This window comes from Taeniopygia guttata, chromosome 7, assembly GCF_048771995.1.
Source record: "Taeniopygia guttata chromosome 7, bTaeGut7.mat, whole genome shotgun sequence".
Lineage (NCBI taxonomy): Eukaryota > Metazoa > Chordata > Aves > Passeriformes > Estrildidae > Taeniopygia > Taeniopygia guttata.
Window position 1 is genome coordinate 16,652,459 of NC_133032.1, and position 20,942 is coordinate 16,673,400.

The 20,942-nt window shown below is 40.7% G+C and overlaps 1 long non-coding RNA gene across 1 annotated transcript; it reads right to left on the bottom strand.

The window, feature by feature from the left end:
- Positions 1-1,981: 1,981 nt before the first annotated feature.
- On the bottom strand, positions 1,982-11,815 carry LOC115495968 (uncharacterized). Its single transcript, XR_012056989.1, has 3 exons — positions 9,872-11,815; positions 7,550-7,711; positions 1,982-2,233 (listed from the first exon to the last, which is right to left on the bottom strand). It is a non-coding gene; the product is annotated as an uncharacterized lncRNA (long non-coding RNA).
- Positions 11,816-20,942: the final 9,127 nt, after the last annotated feature.

Below are 20,942 nucleotides of genomic sequence, written 5' to 3' on the forward strand. Positions count from 1 at the left end.
TGGGGCACTCCTTCTTAACCTCCAGACAAACCCTTTATCTTCACTTAAGTGAATTCTTCTACTTTTTTCAAAAGATACCCCAAATTCTGTTTTGCCATCTGCTCTGCGGCAATTGAGGCTTCAGAGGATTGGCTATTTATTACTTAATAGCCATGGATAGAAATACAGTAAATTCATTACAAAATAAAAATCAATACTCACTGACATACTGCATATTGAGGAAAATAATTGTTTATGGCACACAGCTTAAGCTGTTCTGGTAATCACGTTGAAAAATACAATATTTATTCATTAGATCAAATTTAATGAGGCCTCCTGGCAGTAATTATAAAAATTACTGTAGCAGTAAATTACTAATGAGTTGTGATGTGCTTCCTACCTGTGAGGAAGGACTGGGGGTTGAAAGAATTGATATCCAGACAACACTGGGGAGGGTGAGATCTTGAGGCTAGGAGTCAAGCTCACAGCAGCGCAGAAGTTGTTCACTGCACCGGAATGGTTAAACTAGAAACAAAATAAGAGGGGAAAAAATAGCTGAGGGACGAATAATCATGAGTTTCACTTTAAATTGTAGCTCTACGTTTGTTTCCAAACCAACACCTATAGGCAAGGGAACAATGTTATCAATGGGAGGAACAGAATTTCGTACATCTTGCTACAAACGCAGCTGAAGTGACCTAATTTACTGTATTAGATCTTAGGCTGCGAACAGCTTCTTGCTTTTCAGTTGTTATAAAGTTCCATGCAAAACACAGCAAAGAGGACAATGTTTTCATAGTGCTCTTAAATCTTCAGAAGAGTCACCTAAGATGTGGAGCTAAGACAAAGGTTTAAATCTCCCACCAGCTTGCTTTCAGGCAGGGGAGTTTGACCCGGATTTCTTTCTTCTGAGACAAAGCTTTAAGAAATGCAGAGGCTTTTGGTAGCAAAAGGTACACAGTATGAATAACACCAGGGCATAAAGGTGTAAAAATGGTGCCACTTCTATCAAAGTCCAGGTCGCTGCTGAGCACGGGGTGTTGCTGCAATAGCAGAGACTGGCTAGAGAAAGGGGTTCTGCTGCATGCCAAAATGAATGCAAAAATGAACTGGCATATAATTATATTTCTATCTGTAGCTTTTAAAGGTGCTGTAGATGTGACAGGTTGTCTTTGGTATTGTAAAACCCAATTAAATTGGCTAGCTTTTAGCAAATTTTTTAGCAAAAATATTTTATAAAAGATTTTTTAAAAATCTTTTGCTGCAAAAGATTGATTCTGGTTGAAACATCTACCCAAAATCAAATGGAAAAAGGCTGTGTGTTTTTCTCTCTCATGGCACAGAACTCCTCTTAAAGACATTGTTGAGGCTTTAAAAGGACTGGGGAAATCTAGCATGACTTATTTACTCCTTATGTTGGTGTGTTGTACTAGAAGGAGCCACTTGGCATACTTCCACACACCCTTACACATTGTGAAGTCAAAATGGGAGAGAAGTGTGTCCACTCACCCTGGAGCCATCTTCCAAAACCCTTGAAAGAAGCAGAAATGCAGGTCCCTTGGACACAGAGATGCACAGATGCTGGGGGGTTTTTTTTGGTTTGGTTTTTTTTGGGTTTTTTTTTTGTTTTTTTTGTTTTTTTTTTTTTGTGGAGGTAGGGGTTTCTTAAGCTGAAAGAGCCCCTAAGAGTCAAGCATTACAGTACTGAGCCCAAGACCCTTTGTAGCTTTAGCCTCACACCTAAAAGATTGTATACACTGAAAATACATACAAAGCCTTGGGCAAGCTTGGAAATGAACATCAACCTGTCAGCATACAGCAGGATTATTTTTGCAGTTTCCATACTTTCAAGACAAGGGTACATCTTTTTCCCCTCCCTAAAAAGCAGTGATTTGCAGTGGTTTGGCTAATTCACATTACCTGGCTTCTTGTTATTGACATAAGGCAAGAAGAGCTTCTGCCATGATGCAATTAGAAAAAGACAACATCTCTCAGCCACTCAGAAATTAACCTTATTTAACTTCATTGTCACTAAATCCACAGACTAACTCTGTTTGTGCTGTTATGTCACACTGCAGAGAAAAACCATCTGGTTTTGGCTGTGAAGATGGTATCTCTGCTGCTCGAGTGCTGAGTTCTTTTCCTAGTGTTGCCATGCGTTTCCTCTGTGACCTTAGGAAATTCAGTCTTCCCCTGTTTCTCTTTTTAAAGCATAGAAATCCTCTCCAGGCTTTCCCTTGCAGTCTGATCCAGTCTGGAAAAGAAAATAAAGTGTGTTTTTTTATTATTGGCTAAACTGAATTTGGCAATGGACAGATGTTCACTTTGCATACAGCTGTGCTGGCTGAAGATATTTTTTTTCTGTCTTTCTGGAGGCTAAATTAACACTGATAGAAAATTCTGTGGTCATCAGATAGAAAACACTTTAGAAATAGGAATTATTGTGGGTTGGATTTTGAGAATTGCTGTCAGCCACAGCTGAAATCAGTGGAAGCTGTGGGCTGAAAAATCCTTAACTACAATAGTTTACATGAATGTAGAAATAGTTAATGGCTAACACAGGATATTGTATCAATCTCCAGTAAAAGCTCTCAGGTAAATACAAAAGGTAGATGTGGTGGAATGCTCCTGTATGGTATTTTTTTTTTTGCCTGTGTTATTTTTTGATGTTTCATTTTTTTTAACTGCAGAATGCAGGTCTGAGGACATACTGCATAGAAGGCTACAAGCTTTCATCATAGGGTGTCTGACTATTTTCTAATGATGCAAAATAGGTTTTCAGTTAGTATTGTGAATTCTTAGGGCAAAATGAGAGCAATTTACCTAATATTTCTTGTTCTACACCTATGAAATTAATTTACTATATGTGAAGGAAGGGGGGACACTGTGGAACTAAATCAAAAACTAAATAATAATGATGAAGCTTTTAAAAGAGAATGTCTCACAATCTGACATAAGTAGTAAGATTGTAGCTGTGCACTATTACTATAATTAAATTACATTATGCTATTGCATTAAACTAATCCGTCAGTAATACTGTACTTAGCAGCAAGAATTTGTCACATAAACATTACGTGTCTTTAAACTTCTGCATTTTGTCTTGCTAAATGCAGGGAAAATACAGAAATTGGAGGAGCAGAATACAACATGAAAAGCTATAGCGCTGGAAAAAGGCCAGCTGGTTCAACATGCCAGTCCTTTTAAAGCAGGTAAGTAGCGTGTTAGAATACATTTACCAAAAGGGTGGAACATGAGATGCATGCGTGAGGTGCCTGCTATTACTTTAAAAATGTTAGGTACTGATCTAAAAATTATCTTTCTAGCCTTTTCCCAAACAACAGGACACATAAGGCTAAATCAGAAGCTGCTGAGAGTAAACTGTTAAGAAAAACATGCAAATAATAACTGAAATGAAGCTGCAGTCTTTTATCTGAACAGAGGCAGAAAAAGAAGGGGGCTACGGATCACTGAGACTATGATCAGTGAAACAGCAGCTGATCAGAGAGGTGCAGTCTTTAGAACAATGTTAGCTTTTGCAGACCTAGGAAGCATAATATTTTTCAAACTGAAGACTTCATTCCCATCGTAACAGATCAAACCATCTTTCAGAACAGCAGATCCTGTCCTCTCTGCCTGGTAAGCTGTTGTACATTTATTCTGTTGCTAGTTCTTTTCCAAACGAGTTACTGGTGCTTTCATCCACATCCTCTTGACAGCTATCCCTTTCTCACCTTTGCAAAATACAGACTGTGTTAATTGTTCCTTTTTGTAATCATGCACAATTACTCGGATTTTAGCAAAAACTATCATGGAAAATTACAAGCAGATTTCTGCCCCTTTGCTTAACTCTCCTATAGATAGCATACAGATGCACACTATAAATTTACTGTATGCCAAACTGCTGTAACTAGGACTACAGCATTTGCTGTCCTTCCTGTATTTGCCTCTGCCTTAAATTGTTCACTGAACCATCCCAGTCTGCACTCCCTGTGATCTAATTGTGCCAGCAATATGCCGGGATGGACATGCTGTTTGTTAAGGATTCAGATGAATACAGGGGTTCTCTTCCAGCTCCTGGGGGTAGGAACAGGATGAAAACATTGCGAGACTTTATTAAGTCTTAGAAGACTGCCATCCCTTGCCTCTGGCAGCTTCAGGGGTGGGAGTTAGCCTTTATAGGGAGTTTATAATCTGAAATACATATTTATGCTGTGTCCATCCTGAATAAGAATGCCCTCAGTAAAACTTAGGCTAGGCTGTAATAATACTTTGCACTTCTTTGTTGCCTTTCATCTGAGCATTTCATTGTGCCTTTAAAAGCTTTCATTAGCTAAAATTCACAACCCTGTTGTGCAGTAACTGTGGATTAACACCTCCACCACATGCAAAATACAGTTCACAGAAGCAAGGACTGGAGTAAGTGGTTTTAAAAAGCTGGAAAGAATGGGGGTGTGTGGGGAAATGGAATTGATTATTTCCGTATCTATGTGCTAGCTCTGTGTTTTCTATCTAAATATCTTAGACTTGGATTGATGTTCTGAATTTGTTCTGCTGCATTTTTAAATGCTGATGTGTGGCAAATTTAGCATTGTTTCAAAATTCTGAAGATATTAATTTGCAGGTTAATTTATTATCCACTGGAAATCTTATCCTTTGATAACTGGATGCAGATGTAGCCATGAGAGTGATATAATTGCCTGTGGAGCTAGGTATGCATTTTAAGTATTGCTAAGCTACAGGGTCTAGTTTCCCTGGGATATGTATGACTCTTGTGAATGCCAGTTACACACATTCCAGAGAAGAGAATATGCCCCTAAAGCTACAATGTCCTTCATGCATAGCCTCCAATCCTCTACAAAGCTTACATTTCACAGGATTCAACATTATTGGTTCTTTTGGGATCAATGAGAAACTCACCACCCATCTCCAGTATCTCTGAATTACAGAGCAGAACCAGATCAAACACAGAAGAGTTCCCTCATTTATCCTGCCTCTGTAATACATCAGAGTGTGTGCTGCATTCATTTTGTGTAGGCGGGCTGGTGTCTAATGTACTCTGTGAACATATTTATAAAGGATTAACCTGTGCCTGGTGTTCCTAAAAACTGATTTATTTTAAATACATATTTTATTCTACTTGTCTCAACCATACAAATCATTCCTGCTTAGCTTTGATGTTAGTCATTTTTGCTGCAGTGTAATGCACTGCACATTATCAGTAGTCCTGCTATGTATGACAGGCTTTCTTCCCCCAGCCAATACTTCTCAGTGCATTGTATCACCTGCGTCTGAAAATTTTAACCTGCAGTGAAAGCGTTCACTAATAGAATGTACTGCTTAGCAAACGCTGGAACACTGAGGGTTTGAATGGGGTGCTGTTGCTTTCAAAGTGTTTAGAAGCAAACTGGGTGTAGAAGGTCAGGAATCATAGGTGCTGGGAAGGACCTGGATTCACTTTGTGCACACACGCTCTGACCTGGCACCTTCATGCTAAGAAGGAGCCAGTAAAGCTCCTGGACTGCAAACAGTTGCAGCCCTACCTCTCACCAGCCCCAAGTTAATAATGTATATTTAAAATTATTTACTTTGATACAGGCATTATTTAAAAATTTGTGTTGTATAGGAAAAGGTTTAAAAGGAAATACTAATGAATAGCTTGGCAACAGGGAATTCTTGCCTTCACCTGCAGTACATAAAGAGAACTCCAAAATGTGAAGGGCAGTTTGAGAAGTTGCTGACTAGGAACTTGGGATAAAACTGAAGAAGGGCAGACTTCTGATGAAGGATTAAGGGTAATTTATTGATGTTATCCACCATAGGGAAAATGACCAAAGCAAACAGTAGAAAACCTATTTCTTCAGATGTTTGACAGCCAGACTTAAGGTTTCTTCTCACCTTGATCTCCAACCAAGAATTCAGGGCTTGGTTTGGTTTTGGCATTTTGGTTTTTATTTTGTATCAGCCTATACTGAGATAGCAACTGTGTGAGAAAGCTTACAGAGTTTTCCGTATCTTCTGAAAGGAACGGTGGTACTTTGATTATACTTTTGTTGCTCATTTGATTGCCATTGAATTCAAGAAGTGCAGGCCACTATAAATTCTGTTCTTGATACCACAGTTTTTGTATATTATTTGTATTATTTTTTGTATAATCAGTCCATCTTATCTGGATATAAGAAAACACTAAAATCAGTATGTGCAGCATGGGGAGGAAGATTCTTCTCAGCAGCCCATCAGTCAGTTTTTCTAGTTCATTTTCTTCCCCATTGTTCAAATACTAACTCAGAAGCTTGCAAATGTTTCTGTTTCTTGCCAAGACAGTGGTTCTTTTGCCCTGGCACACATAAATGTTTTTTTCCCTTTTCTTGTGTTTTGAGTGCAGCTGAACAACAAATTTCTCTCTGTTTAACAAGCAACTTCCTCATATTAAAAGTTTTTTCCAAACCAAACTATCTTTTTTTTTTTTTTTTTATTTCAGCACAGTTCCGCATTTGTATTTGTTAATTAAATACTGACAAGGGAAAAACAGCAAGTGCAGCAATATTGTGTGTTTGTGGGCTTTCAGAACAGCCCCTCTGGGACCTGAGCCTGTCTGTCTCATGGAGCCACGGCAACAGCCATTCTTTGAGAGGTAAGCCAGTAAGACAGCAAGTTGGTATTCGTGGAACAAGAGTGGCTCCTTCAAAAGAAATCTAACCTCTTTTCTGCCATTCCATGTGCTTTAGACTCAGAAATTTTAATGCAAACTACACCCATTTTACACCCCTCCCTGAAATGAAGATAGTTTTGTTTTACAGCAGCAAAATAATTTGCTGCCTATTTTCTCACCAATGTAAGAGACTCCCTTTAAGTGGAAGTTGGCTCATGGGAGGCCAAAGGAGAACATGGATAGATAGATGGATGTGTGTGTACATGCATCTGGAGTTCTTTTGTTCTCTCCCTGCTAGCTTTGACTGTTAAAACAGCCATTTCAGTAATTTCTTGGCTGGCTTTGCAGGGAATAAAATCTTGGTCTTTGCTGCTCCTGGAAGAGAGGTTGTCATAATGTTGCTCCCCCACTTGACTGACAGACACCTTTGCGAACACACAGCATGTTTCATCTCAAAGCACTCGATGAATATCCTTAACCCCCCCCTCTGGACCAGCCCACCTCTACTTGCAATGCTCCTTGTCTTTTCTCACAGGATCGCAATCCTTGCCTTTTGTTCCTCCTTCTCAGGAGTTAATACCTCCCCACCTTACAAGTCAGCAGCAGATTCTGTCAGTTTAAAACCCTAAATAACAAACCCTCCTACCCTGAAGGCCTTTTCCTTTCAAGCCTGTATTTTTCTAGCCTGTGAGGGAGTCAGTGCCATAACCCTGATTTTTCATGGAATAGTTTCTAAGCCTGTATCTGTGTATCATGAATATCTTCCAAAGAAGGAATGAACATCCCGTCTTCTGGCAGCTCGTGTATTTTGTGCCTTCCTGCCCTCCCTCCCCACCATCCTCTGCTCCTTATATGCCCCTTCACGTCATCCCCTCTACATGTGATATCTCCTTTCAAATCCTCATTCACTGCTGCTCTTACCTCAGCCTGCTCCAGCTGTTGCCTCTGTTAAACATTTTTTGCCTCTGTTAAGGTGTCCCACTGTTGGTCTTTTGCAGATTTCCAGAAAGCTGGGTGACCTGTGACACAAGTTTCCAGTCTTTCCTCCACAATCTGTTTCCCTATCTGTTGAATTCCTGTGACCTGAAAAAGAAAGCAGAAGCTTGTTTCTTTTCTTTTTACCTCATTTAAGATCTCTGGCATCACATCCCCACCTTTCTAGCTGAGGGGTTTTTCGGCAGTCTGTGGTATTGCTTCTTGTTTCCTAAAATGCTGCTGTTAAGAAATACTAGACACATCTGCCCTGGCGATAGTTGAGTATATCTAAGCCAGAGACAGGAGACTGCTGGCTTAGAGGCAAGAGGTGACACCTCCACAGAAATATGAAATAGGTGACATACAGGGCCAGCTTATAAAGGGAAGCATTAACAGAATTCGTGTTCATTTCAAAGACACAGAAAATTATCCTGAAGATACACTGAAGATCTGAGATTGCTAGACGATCTGTCATTTTATCACTTGTGTCTGCTGTTTCTGACACGTTTGCTGAGCCCAACATGCTTAAACTGTGCACGTATTCTGATTTTTCCCTTTATCTTCTCACTCTGTCCCACCTTACTTTAAAATGTTAGCTGCTTAGAAATCAAAGGAGTTTTTTCAAATAGCTCAGATGGTGACATGTCAGGTATATATAAGAGACAGAGGGGTTTGAAACAGGAGGATAAAACTATCATGACGACTGAGGCCTCCACATGCTTTGCAGCATGCATGACAGGGAGGATGTCCTTCTCTGGAGGAAGCTTACAGCTCCTGCTACTGACAATTACTATGGGGTTTTAGACATGACAGTGATTCAAGTTTTGTTTTCAGTCTCTGTTGGTTTTTCTTTCACCTCCCCAAACCCAAGGGACTGACAGCCAGGCTCAGCTGACCACTCCACCAGTCCTGTGTATGTGTAACCTCTCTGGTACCTCTTTCACCTGCTCTGCAGTCCCTCCCTGCACACGCTGTGTTCCAGCAGGGAGGCTGTCTTGGAGCCCAGCTGCATAACACTGCTTCACAGCAATGATTTTGCTCCCTGGTGACTCACTGCATTTTGCACCTGATAGTAAAAGATAATCTGTCACCTTAAATCCTACTAGTTCTGCAAGATAGCTTTTATATAATCAGTGGGTACTTTTACCCTCTTTTGTCCAAACATGAATATAAGGTCCAGCTTGAATCCCCCATATATTTTTTTAAAGAAAGCAGCTGTGTTGTCCTTCAGGAAAACAGCTTGTAATTTAGCATTACTGTGTTATATCCCCTAGGCAACGCTTTCTGTCTTCAGGACATATATTTATCACAGACATCACAGTATCTCTATGGTGGTTTAGTTTTCCATCAAGCAAAGCTAAAAGAGCATTTAATTCCGTAAAGCTCTGATTGATCTCCACCACAATGTACCTCTGGTGCTTTTCTCAATGTCTCCTCTGCTGAACAAGATTTCTTCTTCCACTTTTGATCTCTCAGAAGTCTGAACTGATCTCAGAAGTGTGGGCTTGCTTTGCCTTCTAGCGCTACCCGACTTTGAGCTTGGCAGAGCTTTCCTGTCCTTTGGTCAGCTCTGGAGTCCTGGTTAGCTCCATCAGCCAGTGGCTCTTTGCCTCACTCAGGAGGCTACCAGTGGAGAATTGAGTGTATGTAAGCAAGTAAATAATTTGCCAGCCTTGGATGGCTTTCACTTTTTGTTTTCAGTTTCATTTTTGATATTATAAAACAGTCATAGAGAGTAGATAGATGGACACTTCCTAAGGTGTTAAATTAAGATGAACAGAAACATCACAGCCCCACTACTTGCTCTGAAACTTTTCTCTGTTCTTAACAGAAGCTACTTTGTTAATTGCTCCTTCTTCTGGTGATCATTTCACCCTCAGAATAGTGCCCTTTTATTGTTAAAAATTCTGATCCCAAAAAACACTAGAAACTAAGCTTCGTCTTCTGCATAGCAGATACTGAGTGCTAAAGCATTTGTCAAATGTATTTGATCAGTGCACACAACTTGAGAAAAAGCAATCAAACAAGGAAGAAGTGGGAATGCAAATTTTAGAGAAATCTTTCAAAGTCTGCAGTAATTGGCAAGGTAAATGCAAGGCTCTTTCTGCTTTTCATAACACTGGTAATATCAGTTTATGATAAAAACCTATTCTGAGTTACACAAGAAGGTAAGATATTTGCTCAAAAAATTCTTGCGTTTCAATTCTATTTTTTTATAATGGACATGAAGTGCCATCCATGCTGAATGACTGTTGGCATTTGACTTACCACAGAGCAACTGTATGTTGATGGATAAGCCAGTCTCATCCAAGTGTCAGGAAGATTATAAAAAAAAAGAAGAGCTGTCTGTAGTTGCTCCATCTCTGAGGAGATTGCCAACTCACTCTAACAAAAGAAAACATTAGTGTGCTATTTGCGTCCCACAAAGAGACTGTGATAAGATGACATGATAAATGATAGAGGGCTTTTTTTTTTTCCCCCAGGAAAAACACATAAGGTAGATAAATTGTCAAGTGTAAAGAATATTTTGGCTCTTGCCACTGGGGTGAGTAATTTATTTTTTAAAAAGGGGAAACAGTCAGAAAAACAAAAGTGTAGGTTCTGGGTGTTCACTCTAATTGCATTAAGTAATTATATGATATAGTAATTCATATACATACACGTGGAAGCACCCACCTACGCATATGTACAGAGAGAAAATGATAAAGGGCCAAATTACTAACTTGCTTTCTGATATCCCACAGAAAATTGTACATGCAATCAAGCTACCATTCTGCTGGCTTGCTTGCACTAATGGCTATTTGAGTGCCCATGTTTTGTTACTCTGAATTAAAGATCGAAAAGAAGGTAATTTTAGGTGGCAAAAAAGGACGTCTCTAAAAAAACTAGCTCTATGAATTAGACTTTCAGAACCTACTTTTGGAACGCTATGCATTAACTACAGCTCTGCATGGATTTACCACAATTGTCTGTGTAAATTGCTAGCAATGCCTAAGAAGCTATTGGTTGCCCAGTTATGTGATTGAACATATATTACATGTTAGTGCAGCAGGTACATTGCTGTTTGAGATTGCTAGATATTATGAAAATTTGGCCTTCTATGATGAAGAACATTACATGTTGCTCTTCGGCACTTTGTTGGTGCTGAAGAGACATATTATTACCAAAAATTGCCGAAGATGTGTGATGAGTTACCTACGTCCTTTTCACCTCAATTCACTGCACTCACCAGATGCACAGTGAGGCCAGGACTTGGGTGCCGCTGATGCTGCACCTTCACCTGCAGTTAACAGCCATCTCCTAATGACAGTCAAATGATGGCTTTGAAGATGTTGATCATTTAACACAATCTGAACCATGTGCCTTTTCCAGCAGGCATCTATACAAAACAGTGTTAATTTTTTGCATCAGAAGGTCTCTTGAGGCATCCAACAGCTGCCTCCTTTCTCTCCTATAGATAGCCTAAAACACCAGTGAACATATACCATAACTAGCAACCAGATCTCTTTGCAGTTATAACAGAAGAGACAAATTTCTGCACTGGCAGAAGAGAAGAATGTACCAAACTTACTTCCATGTCTGCACTGAAACGGGAATCAGACCATAATAAGAGGTCTTGCATTTTGCTTCCTAGTATGCAGAGAGAGGATTTCAGTGTCCTGAGCTGTTTAATGATATTTTTTTCTACACAAATTAAAAGAATTTGATATATGGAGATGAGTTACATGTTTGGAGTAGGCAATTTATGAAAGCCCAGTTTTGAAATAAATGAAAAATAATTTCCCCAAGTATCACTTACACTGTTACTGGCATTTACACCGATGCTATTTAAAGCCATGCATCCCCTCAGATTAGTAAAACAAAACTTACATCTTCAGACCTAAGTTAAGTTCTTGGAGAGAATGCCTTACCTTATCTATGAGCAGATCCAGTCTTTCATATTCTGGAAAACAAATCAGTTTGTGTGAGTATCATTCTGCTGGTATTTGAGTACAATATCTGATCTTCCTTTCCTCTGAAAGATTTTTTTTCTTTATATCGTCTAGCTCTGCCTCCATCCTCAAGAGATAACATGTTGCATGAGGCAACTGTCTTTTGTACCTACAATTACATACATGTAAAGGAAATTATAAAAACTGCATAAATGTAAAGGTAATTATAAACTTTGTGTATCTTAAGTTTATGCAATGAAAGCATTTCTGTGCCTTCATGTCATAGGGTGAAGGATATGGAGGATTTATTCTGTGAAATGGAGGAGAGGAAAACCTGTGCACATCCATGCTGTTAGGAAGAAAAGCAAATTCTGCCTTATAGTTTGGAAATAATGGCATTTTGCAACCTGACAAAGGATCCTAAATGGCACAATGCTATTAATATATTGTAACATTCCAGCAAGATCTTTTTTTTTATGTGGTGCAAAATAATGCATATATTTGTCTGACGTATACTAGAGATTCTTCACTGCAAATTTCAGATTTAATCCCTGCAAAAAAACAGGTATTAAAATATCTAATTCTATTGAAATTGGTGTCTGTAGGGGGAAGAAAACCCCAAATAAACCCATAGACATAGGCAAAAACTGTCTCATGACAAATTTGAAGCCTGCCCTGTGTTTTGACTGACCTTGTCTTCCACAGCTTGGGAAACTCCTTCTGCAGTCACTCCTTAGTGACTGAGTATTTGAATTGCAGCTCTAATGGCATATGGAGTATGTTGTCTGCAAGTGTTACAAAAGCAATATCCACATTGGGGTGCAGGCCATAACGTATGGCACTTTGGGGAGGTAGTATTTTATCCATATTTTTATGGTAGCCTTCATAATCCAGGTTTGAAGAGACTGCAAACCCTGAAGCAAGCACTGACTTCCTATCAAACTGTCAAAAAAATAATAAAAACCTTGTCACTAAGACACTGCTGGCAATCCTCACTAGACAGAATATGGAACCTGCTTAGGCATAAATGAAATAGTTCTATTATGGAGCCATTGTTGAGAACAAGACTTTTATATCACTATTATATCCGTGGAAATTAATCTAATTTGTTCCCCATTTTAATTAGCCCCTTTATGTCACACCCAAGGTCTAATGCTTGCAAGAAAAAAAAAAGAGGAATTTTTAAATAATCAAATTATCCTTCTGAAAGAAAACAGCAGGAAGATAATTTTAATTTAAAAACAAAGAGACAGGAATATTTTTAAAAGAAAAATGTTATTTCTTCCAAATTATGAAGTGCTGCTCTCTGGTGTAACATTATTATGCTGTGTAGCAACTTATTAAATGAAGCAATTTATGGTAGCATCTCTGAAAGATGCCATCCTTTATTGAAATGAAAGTAATAGCATAAGGACTGTAAAATAAAAAGACAGAATATCTTCTTTTAGACCATTACAAAAATACATGTATTGTCTATTTGAAAATCAATATAGTATCATAAAATAAAATGGAGCTGTAGTATCATTATCATCATTTTTTCTATTTCAAATGGTTTGCTGAGAGCCAAATTGTGTCTTTTATGGAAAAAGAATGACAAATGGTTTAATTTAATATCACATGCATGTGTATATATGAGCTGAAATTCTGCTACAACTCAAAGCTGTTAGGCAAATATTTTAGTATCACCACAAGTTTAAAAACAACAGACATGTGGGAGTGCATCCATCTATTTACACTTGTACTGACTTAAAATTCAAAATGCTATTTGAAGCTTTTAAAGTACTGCTGTGGGATGTTGAATTACTGCTGAATTCTTACTGTTCTGAGATACCTTTCAACCTGCCAAGATGCATGATGATGATAATAATAATAATAACAGCAGTAGTGTGGGGATCTTTAAAATAATGTGGGGCTTATTTCTGGAAGATAAATACCATTTTCACTAACCCCTGTTTTATGATTCAGCATTTCTAATACAATAAAGTAAAATAATGAAAGTAAAACAACAACAGGTTTGTGTGGGCTGGGAAAGGGAAAACGAGCACGTGCAGTGTCAGAATTTCTGCAGAAATTGTAGGGGGAAAGAAAACCTCATGTAAGTGGCGCTTCCCTCTCTCTTCCCCACGGGGAAAATTCTTCCTCTTGTTTTTAGTGCTCGCTACAATTCCTTCTTTTATTCCTTTTTCTGATCTCGTCCTTTTGTTCCCCTTGTCTCCTCGGATGCCGCTCCTTCGTGCCGCAGCGGGAGCTCCTGGCAGCGGGGCCGGCGCGGGGCGCCGCAGGTGAGGGGGCGGCGGGGGAGCCTCGGCCGGGCCGCGGCGGTGCGGGCCGGGCCGCGGCGGTGCGGGCCCGGCTGCGGTTGTGAGGGTCCGGCCGCACTCCTGCCGCCCTCCGCGCCCGGCCTCCTTCCCGGGACTGCGTGGGGAGGAAGCCCCCGCCCGTGGCGCCGGGAGCTCTCTACACCTGCCTTGCTCAGGGCTGCGGGGGAGGAGGAGGTGAGGTAGCAAATGTGTTCTCAGGTGAGCACGGGGGCTGTGAACCACCCGTCTCTGCCGCGCTTGGCATGCATAGGCTGGGAAGGAGCTTTTTGCTACCTGCTCCCATCACCCTCTGACAAATGCCGGCTTCAGAGAGGAGCCCTCCGCCCGCCACTGCCATGATAATCACCAAATGCCCCACAGATGTGGGAGAGGACTTTTCCGCCTCTCTCTTGCTGAAATAGTTCGTCGCACCTAGACCACTGGTCATTATCACCGCTCGGCCGCAGCAGCGCGGGCACGGCGCTACAAGAAATCTTTGCATTGCTATTGGGATCAGAGGTCACCGCTGCAGGGGACCAGGGCTGGTTTATTAAACAGCCAAGTCTGTTTAAGGTGTAATTCCTCAGGAAGAGCAGTGTGCTTGTGGCCATTTAAACGAGTTAACGGAGCGTGCCCGTTCAAGCCCCTCTGTGCTTTTCCCCAGGCACAAACCCCAGCTCGACCGGCGGGCGCCCGGGGTTGCTGTCGGCCGAGCCGCCTCAGCCCCGCAGGTCTGTGACCTCTGGCTCCTGCCCATGTCACATCCCTGTCCTCCGGGTGGAAACTGCGGAAGAAAGTGCAGGATGCGCCTTGGTTTCGCTGACACCGCTCCAGCCGCGCTGGCTCCCGCACTGGGTAATGACCGGGCTCACACAGGCGCCCGGGCGGGAGGCTCCGGGGCGGGGGCGGGTTACGGACTGTCCCTGCCCGTGCCTGGGCGTTGGCAGCGGGTGCTGGGAGTGCGGCCCTACGCGGGGAGTCCCGTATGCCCGCACTCCGGCGCCACACGAGCATCTGCGAGGCGGAAACCTCCCCTGGAGGCCGGGGCCGCCGTCCCAGCCCCGCAGCGCTGCCCGGGGTCAAACGCGCTCCCGCGGCTCTCCCCGGCCGGGTCCGGGGCCCCCCGAGCCCGCCCGCGCCTTGGCGCGGCCCGCGGGACAGCGGCCGGCAGGGGGCGCTCTGGCTCCGGGAACGCGCTGCCGCTGCCCGGCCCGGCCCGGCCGCCCCGCGGGCAGCGCTGGGGCAGGGCCGGGGCACGGGCGGCTGCCCCGGGCGCCCGGCAGGTACCGCGGGGCCGGGCTGCCGCACGGCTGCGAGCAGGTGACGACTTCCCCGGCAGAGCCACCGGCCCGGGGGGACGGCTCGGGAGGTGCAGCCCGGCCCTGCCCGGCACCCGAGCGCAGCTGGGCGGGCGCGGGGAAGGCGGCGCCGCGCGGGGGGAGCGGCCGGGCCGCCGGGGCCGCGGCCGCCGGCAGAAGTTGGTGCCGAACGCGCTGCGGCCGGGGCTGCAGCCGCGGGTTTCTTTGTGCGCCCGTCAGCACTTGGGGTGACATTCCCTTCGCCGCGCGGGTGGCCGGCGATTTCTCCCTTTTTTATTGCTGGAAGAGGTTATTCTAGTCAAGAGAAAATGAAAAAAAGCCTTCGTAATTTTCACGAGGTTCTTTAGAATATAGTGCCGAAAAAGCAACTTGTGTGGTTTTTTTTTTTTGTTTTGTTTTGTAATTGCTGAGTTTTTTAGCATTCAGGTGGATGCTCTTTCTTTTAGTACAGATTTATGCTCTAAAGAGATACTAGGTTTCTTTGGCATATCTGTGATCATAGCCTACAACTACTACCTATACACACCTGTGTTTGTAAGTATCTTTTAAGACTCAGTAAGAAAAATTGTTTTCCTTAAAAGCATTCCAAAACAAAAATTAAAAAGGACGGAGGAAAATATGATAACCTCACAGCTGAGCCATGCTTCCCTCTAATGTATGATCCAAATGTTTTCAAGCAAACCCATAGGAATATAAATTTGTGTAGTGAATCTCACTGACTTACATCAGCTGAAGACCTAATTCCAGTGAACTGCATGCTCAGAATATGTAAAAGATACTCCAGAGACATACAACCACATGGTTGTGCATCTCAAGATAAACCAAACTAAGCTAGATGAAACCAAAATAAATTCTTGTTCTGTACTACAGTAATTACCTGTAGTGACTGCAAATTCTTCATTTCCCTTGCACACAGACAGGTACTTAGCTAGAAACTGTATGTGACGCTTTAAAATTGAAAGAAGTAGTTTCTTGTTTGATTTTTTTTTTCTTTTTTGGTGACAGATGGGTGGTCACATATGTGAACAAATCTTTAAGGAATTAATTCTGCTTTGCTATTGCATATCCTGTAAAGGCTTTTAGTGACTTCACTGTTTCAAGTGGCTTTAAAATGAGAAGTTTAATACTCACATTTTTAAAGTTTTATTTCTGTGGTGGTTTGCCTGCCTGGTCAAATTTATCCAGTGCAGCATGATGATCATGTTACAGGTAGTGGCTTATCAGTTATTTTAATGGGAGGTTTCCTAAATCCACTCTGGAATGAGATGTATTTTAGGGAAAGGAGCAGGTTCCCCACACTCAAAACCAGTTGCCTTGCTGACTTCCTTCCCTGGTTTTCTTCAGTAATTTCTCTAATGTGTCCAACCACTTTACTACAAAATAAATATTCAGAGATAAGGAGGGAGAGGGGGGAGAAGGGAGGAAAAAATAGGCCTCCCAGTGAGCTATTGATTTGAAATTTCAAACATTTTATTGATACAAGAAAAACCCAGACATAAGGAAGCAGTTTGATATTGCACAATATTTGAAAAAAAATGTGTGCATCTGTTTAGCACAATACACTGCATAATGACAGCAATCTTCCCTGTTTGTATCTATTCATCTGATTATACAGCATAACAATTCTTTTTGCTACACATTTATTTACTAAAGGATTTTTTTAATGGATAATAAATTAGTAAATCAGATATCGTGCTTGGGAAAATATGTTAGTTGACTCCCTACATGCAAGATAGTTGCAATTCATATTTTATGTGCTATTCAGTACATACAGAGATGAAGTTATGTGCTTCCCTTGTGGCAAAGACAAAGGAAGTTTTAAATCACTATTTAGTACTCTTTCATCTAGGCACATGTTATTTTGAAACGCTTCAGTTTTTAACACCGCAGTGCAGCACTGATGTAATGAAGAGCTTTGACTTACTTGAAGTATAACCCATTGGCCTTCTTTTGATGCCTTTTCCACAGCTATTTCTGCTGCAGCTTCCTGTCCTTGACCCAGCGATACATTGTGAAGTTCTCCTGAGTCAATGGTAAATTCAAACTTGTTCCCTAAACAGAACAATATACTGTACTACTTTGAGCCAAATAATGAAGTGTTCAAACAAGCATATGTTCTACACACAGTGTTAAAATTGCACCACATCACATGAGTCACCAAAGGGAAAAAAAACCCTCAAAAATGTAGTTTCAATCAATCAGCTGAGCTAGGATATTGTGCTGCTTTCTGGCTAGGCATTCTGTATTAGTAAAATGCTTCTGTGTCTGAAAAGCATCCCAGAGTGAAACAATTGATTCCTGCTGATGGCTTCCCTACATATTGCTTGTATGAATATTTCAATGCTTACTGAAGTGGATATGTTAGAAATTTATCTAAAGAAAAAAATATGAATTAATGTCTCATTGAAGGTGACATTACACACTGGCAATGAAAGAGGTTTAGCAGAAGTCTTTATGCTGGCATTAGGAAGTAGTTGGTTCAGAGGAGGGTTAGCAAATTTTCAGTAGGGTCAAATCTGTTGCTCAAGTATAGTGTATATATATATGTATATGTATATATGCAAGGTTGATGACTTGTGCAAACACAGAAGAACAAGCTACCTCTGATTTCAGAAAGCAGCAAGTGTTCCCCAGGCAGCTGCCTGAGCCAAGCACTGAAACTTTCCTCAGACATTGAATGCCGGGTGTGTAATGCCATCGGTGTGTTAACATGTGACAGCACTCAGCAGTCATGGAAAGGTCTGGTTTATTTCTCTGGTTCTGGTAGAATTTCTAGGACCAGTAGTATTGCTAACTTAACTTGCAGAAAGTTCTTTTATTTCATGGTGTTATGTTTTCTCATTATTTTTAGTAATAGTATTTAGTCCAAACTGATCTAATAGTTCAGAATCTATAAAGGGACCAGTCCAGGAGATAAACACTACTGGGGAATAGCCCTGCCTTCTTTGGAAGTTTTTGTGAACACTGGACACATTTAGTTCCAAGTTACATTTGGGCTAAGTTCCCATAAATTAAGAATTACAGTTGACAGAACCTCGTGAAAAAGATCAAGGTCTAAGACCTGTCTGTGGGGCATAATATTTTCTCATGTCTTCTATTTGGTAGAGATCCAAATGCAGCACACGTTGGGGTCACTCACAGTACAAAATCTGCCCTCCAAAGGGCTGAGACTGGTGATGCAAACTGACAGCACAAGTCATCCTGGACATTCTGCTACCTTACATTTGAGGAGAGAACTTCTCACTTTTCATGCCTTTAGAAATTTCTCCTTTCTGGACATTTCAAATCCATTTATTTTGCTTGTTCTATCCAGGAACTTTCAGTATCTCTCTTCAAGTAATGTAATTTATTTAACATTGTCCACAATTGAAAAAATAATATGTAGAGCCAGTACATTTGAGCACAAGCATGTGGATTTTTAAAATCAATGTAACTGAAGCTTTTTTATTTTTAAAAATAAATATAATATAAATTAAAAAATACTAAAATGTAGGGTCATTATTGTAGACACACTTTACCCTGATTTCTCTTCATGGAGGTTTAAGGAGAAAGATAATTATTGAAATAGTGATCTAAGTTCAGAGTGTTCACAAAGCATGAGTTTGTTATTCGGTAACTAAGAGCTTTAGAACAGAACAGCTGTGAAATTAATAGGACTTATTTGTAATATTTATCAGTGTTTATTTTCTCAAAGCTTTGTGGTTTATTTGTGTCCAGTTTCCTCATTTAAAACATTTAACAATCTTTTCAAACTATGCGATACAGCGTCTGAATATTGTAAGCTTAAATTATACACATCTAGAAACATTCCTTAGAGTATATGAATATGTTCACAGATGATGATTAAGTGTGTCAGTTTATAAGACCAGCTAAGCCGTCACCAAAGTATGGACAAAATTCTAAACATAAATAATTTTTTTTCTGAAATTTTTGCCTTAACAAATTAATGTGGACTTTTGTGTGTAAGACTTTTAGTATGTCAGCAAGGCTAGAAAAACTGAATTGTGCTGGGAAAGAGTACAATAGAACATTCCAAGGTCAGGTGAACTCAGATTTCTCTAGAAGAGGAACAATTTCTATTAAGAAATTGCCAGATCAAAGTTGTATGGTGAAATGCTTAAAATTTTAAAAGTCTGTAAGAACCAGACCTAAATTTTCCACTGTTTTAAGAAACAACGAGAGCTCCACACCATTATTTATTGTGTTGTACAAGGATGTGCTGGGTTCTGTTACTTGGCATTTAATCCAGAGGTGCATTCAGCTATGTATTAGTAGTGAGCACGGAGCCATTAGAGCAGCAAAAGATAGGACAGAAATAAACTGTTGGCTGCAGTTGTCCCTTTGAAAAAGAACAGGAATTTTGAGAGGGGAGAGAAGGAGATTCCTTGGCCTCGGTGGAGTTTATTATTCTCTGGAAACAGGTAAACCAACCCTGGCTCAGGAAGATACTTTAGAATAGGAAGTGTTTTGCCTTTGAAATGTACCAGATTACATGTCATTTCAAATAGTGTTCGTGGCAAAGATACCCCTGGGACCACCTTACAAGAGCTTTATTTCTTGCCTGCAAATTAGTCAATTCAAAACACTTCTCCTCTCATCTCTGCCTTCAGCTCTTAATACACACACGCCATTCGTAAAATAGTGGAGAAGAATGAAAAGACCCTGAATACAATGGTACAATTAAAAAAAATAAAACAAAAGACTGTAAAAGCAAGAACAAGATGGGTTTCAGCAGACAAGGGAAAAAATGAAATTTTGGTGCATTTTTGGAGGCATTTCAATAAACCCCTTTTCTTCCTTTTCAGCAGGGGCTCATTGAAACAGCTATGTTTTCCAAGTGCAGGCAGACAGCCAATAGCATCTAAATTATTTTTAAGAAAGCACTTATAGCACTAAGCACTCACTACTACTAAATCCATCTTAGAGGAGAAGGGTGGAGTAAGAAGAAAGGTCAACAAATGTATCAAGTTCTTTGTGTAATGCCTCACTGACATTTTCCAACTCCCTCAGCTGGCTTTTATTTTTTTATTTTTTATTTTTCAGAATCCTGGTAAAATGCAGTAAAGGATTTAAGGTTATCGTCTGTCTCTCTCTAACTTCTGACATCTCTTTATAACAAGAAAGAGTCACAGCCAACTGTAACAGGAGGGCAACACAATGAATTCTGGTAAGGCAGGGAAGGGGGGAGGTTCAACTTTGCTGCCCCTTTGCCCCTATTTCTTCCTCACAGAACAGAAGTGCCATCTGTTACTAGTCCTAACATGCATACATTTGATTTCCATTCAGTAACAACTATCACAGGAAAAAGATTATCAAGTGATCTAAAGCACTATCAGCATTAGCAGATCTTCCCATCCAGTGTTTTGTTTGTACCTCCAAAGATCTAGCAGATGAAATGGATATGGGCAAGTATCTTATTTGCCTAGAATTATTTTGTTTTCTTGTAAAGGACCATATGGTCAAGGTGTGGATTATGACCAGACTGGGGATATTTAGGTGCTTAGGTCAGAAAGAGATTTAGGAAAATCAAACAAGAGACTGATGTTTATATTCTCCAATCCAAACTCACTACAGTCTTTATTATTTGGTGTTGTAATACATCGTCATAATAATGGAAAATAAAATCATAACATGTTGTGTGAGGGTAGACAGTATTAAAGTATAAGACTGTTTTAAAGCAATCTGTAAAAATGTTTCTTAGGCTTCAGTCAAATTTGTCATGTTCACAAATAAAAATCCCAACACCATCAAAAACCTTCCAGCCCAGCACACTCAGTTTAAGATTGTG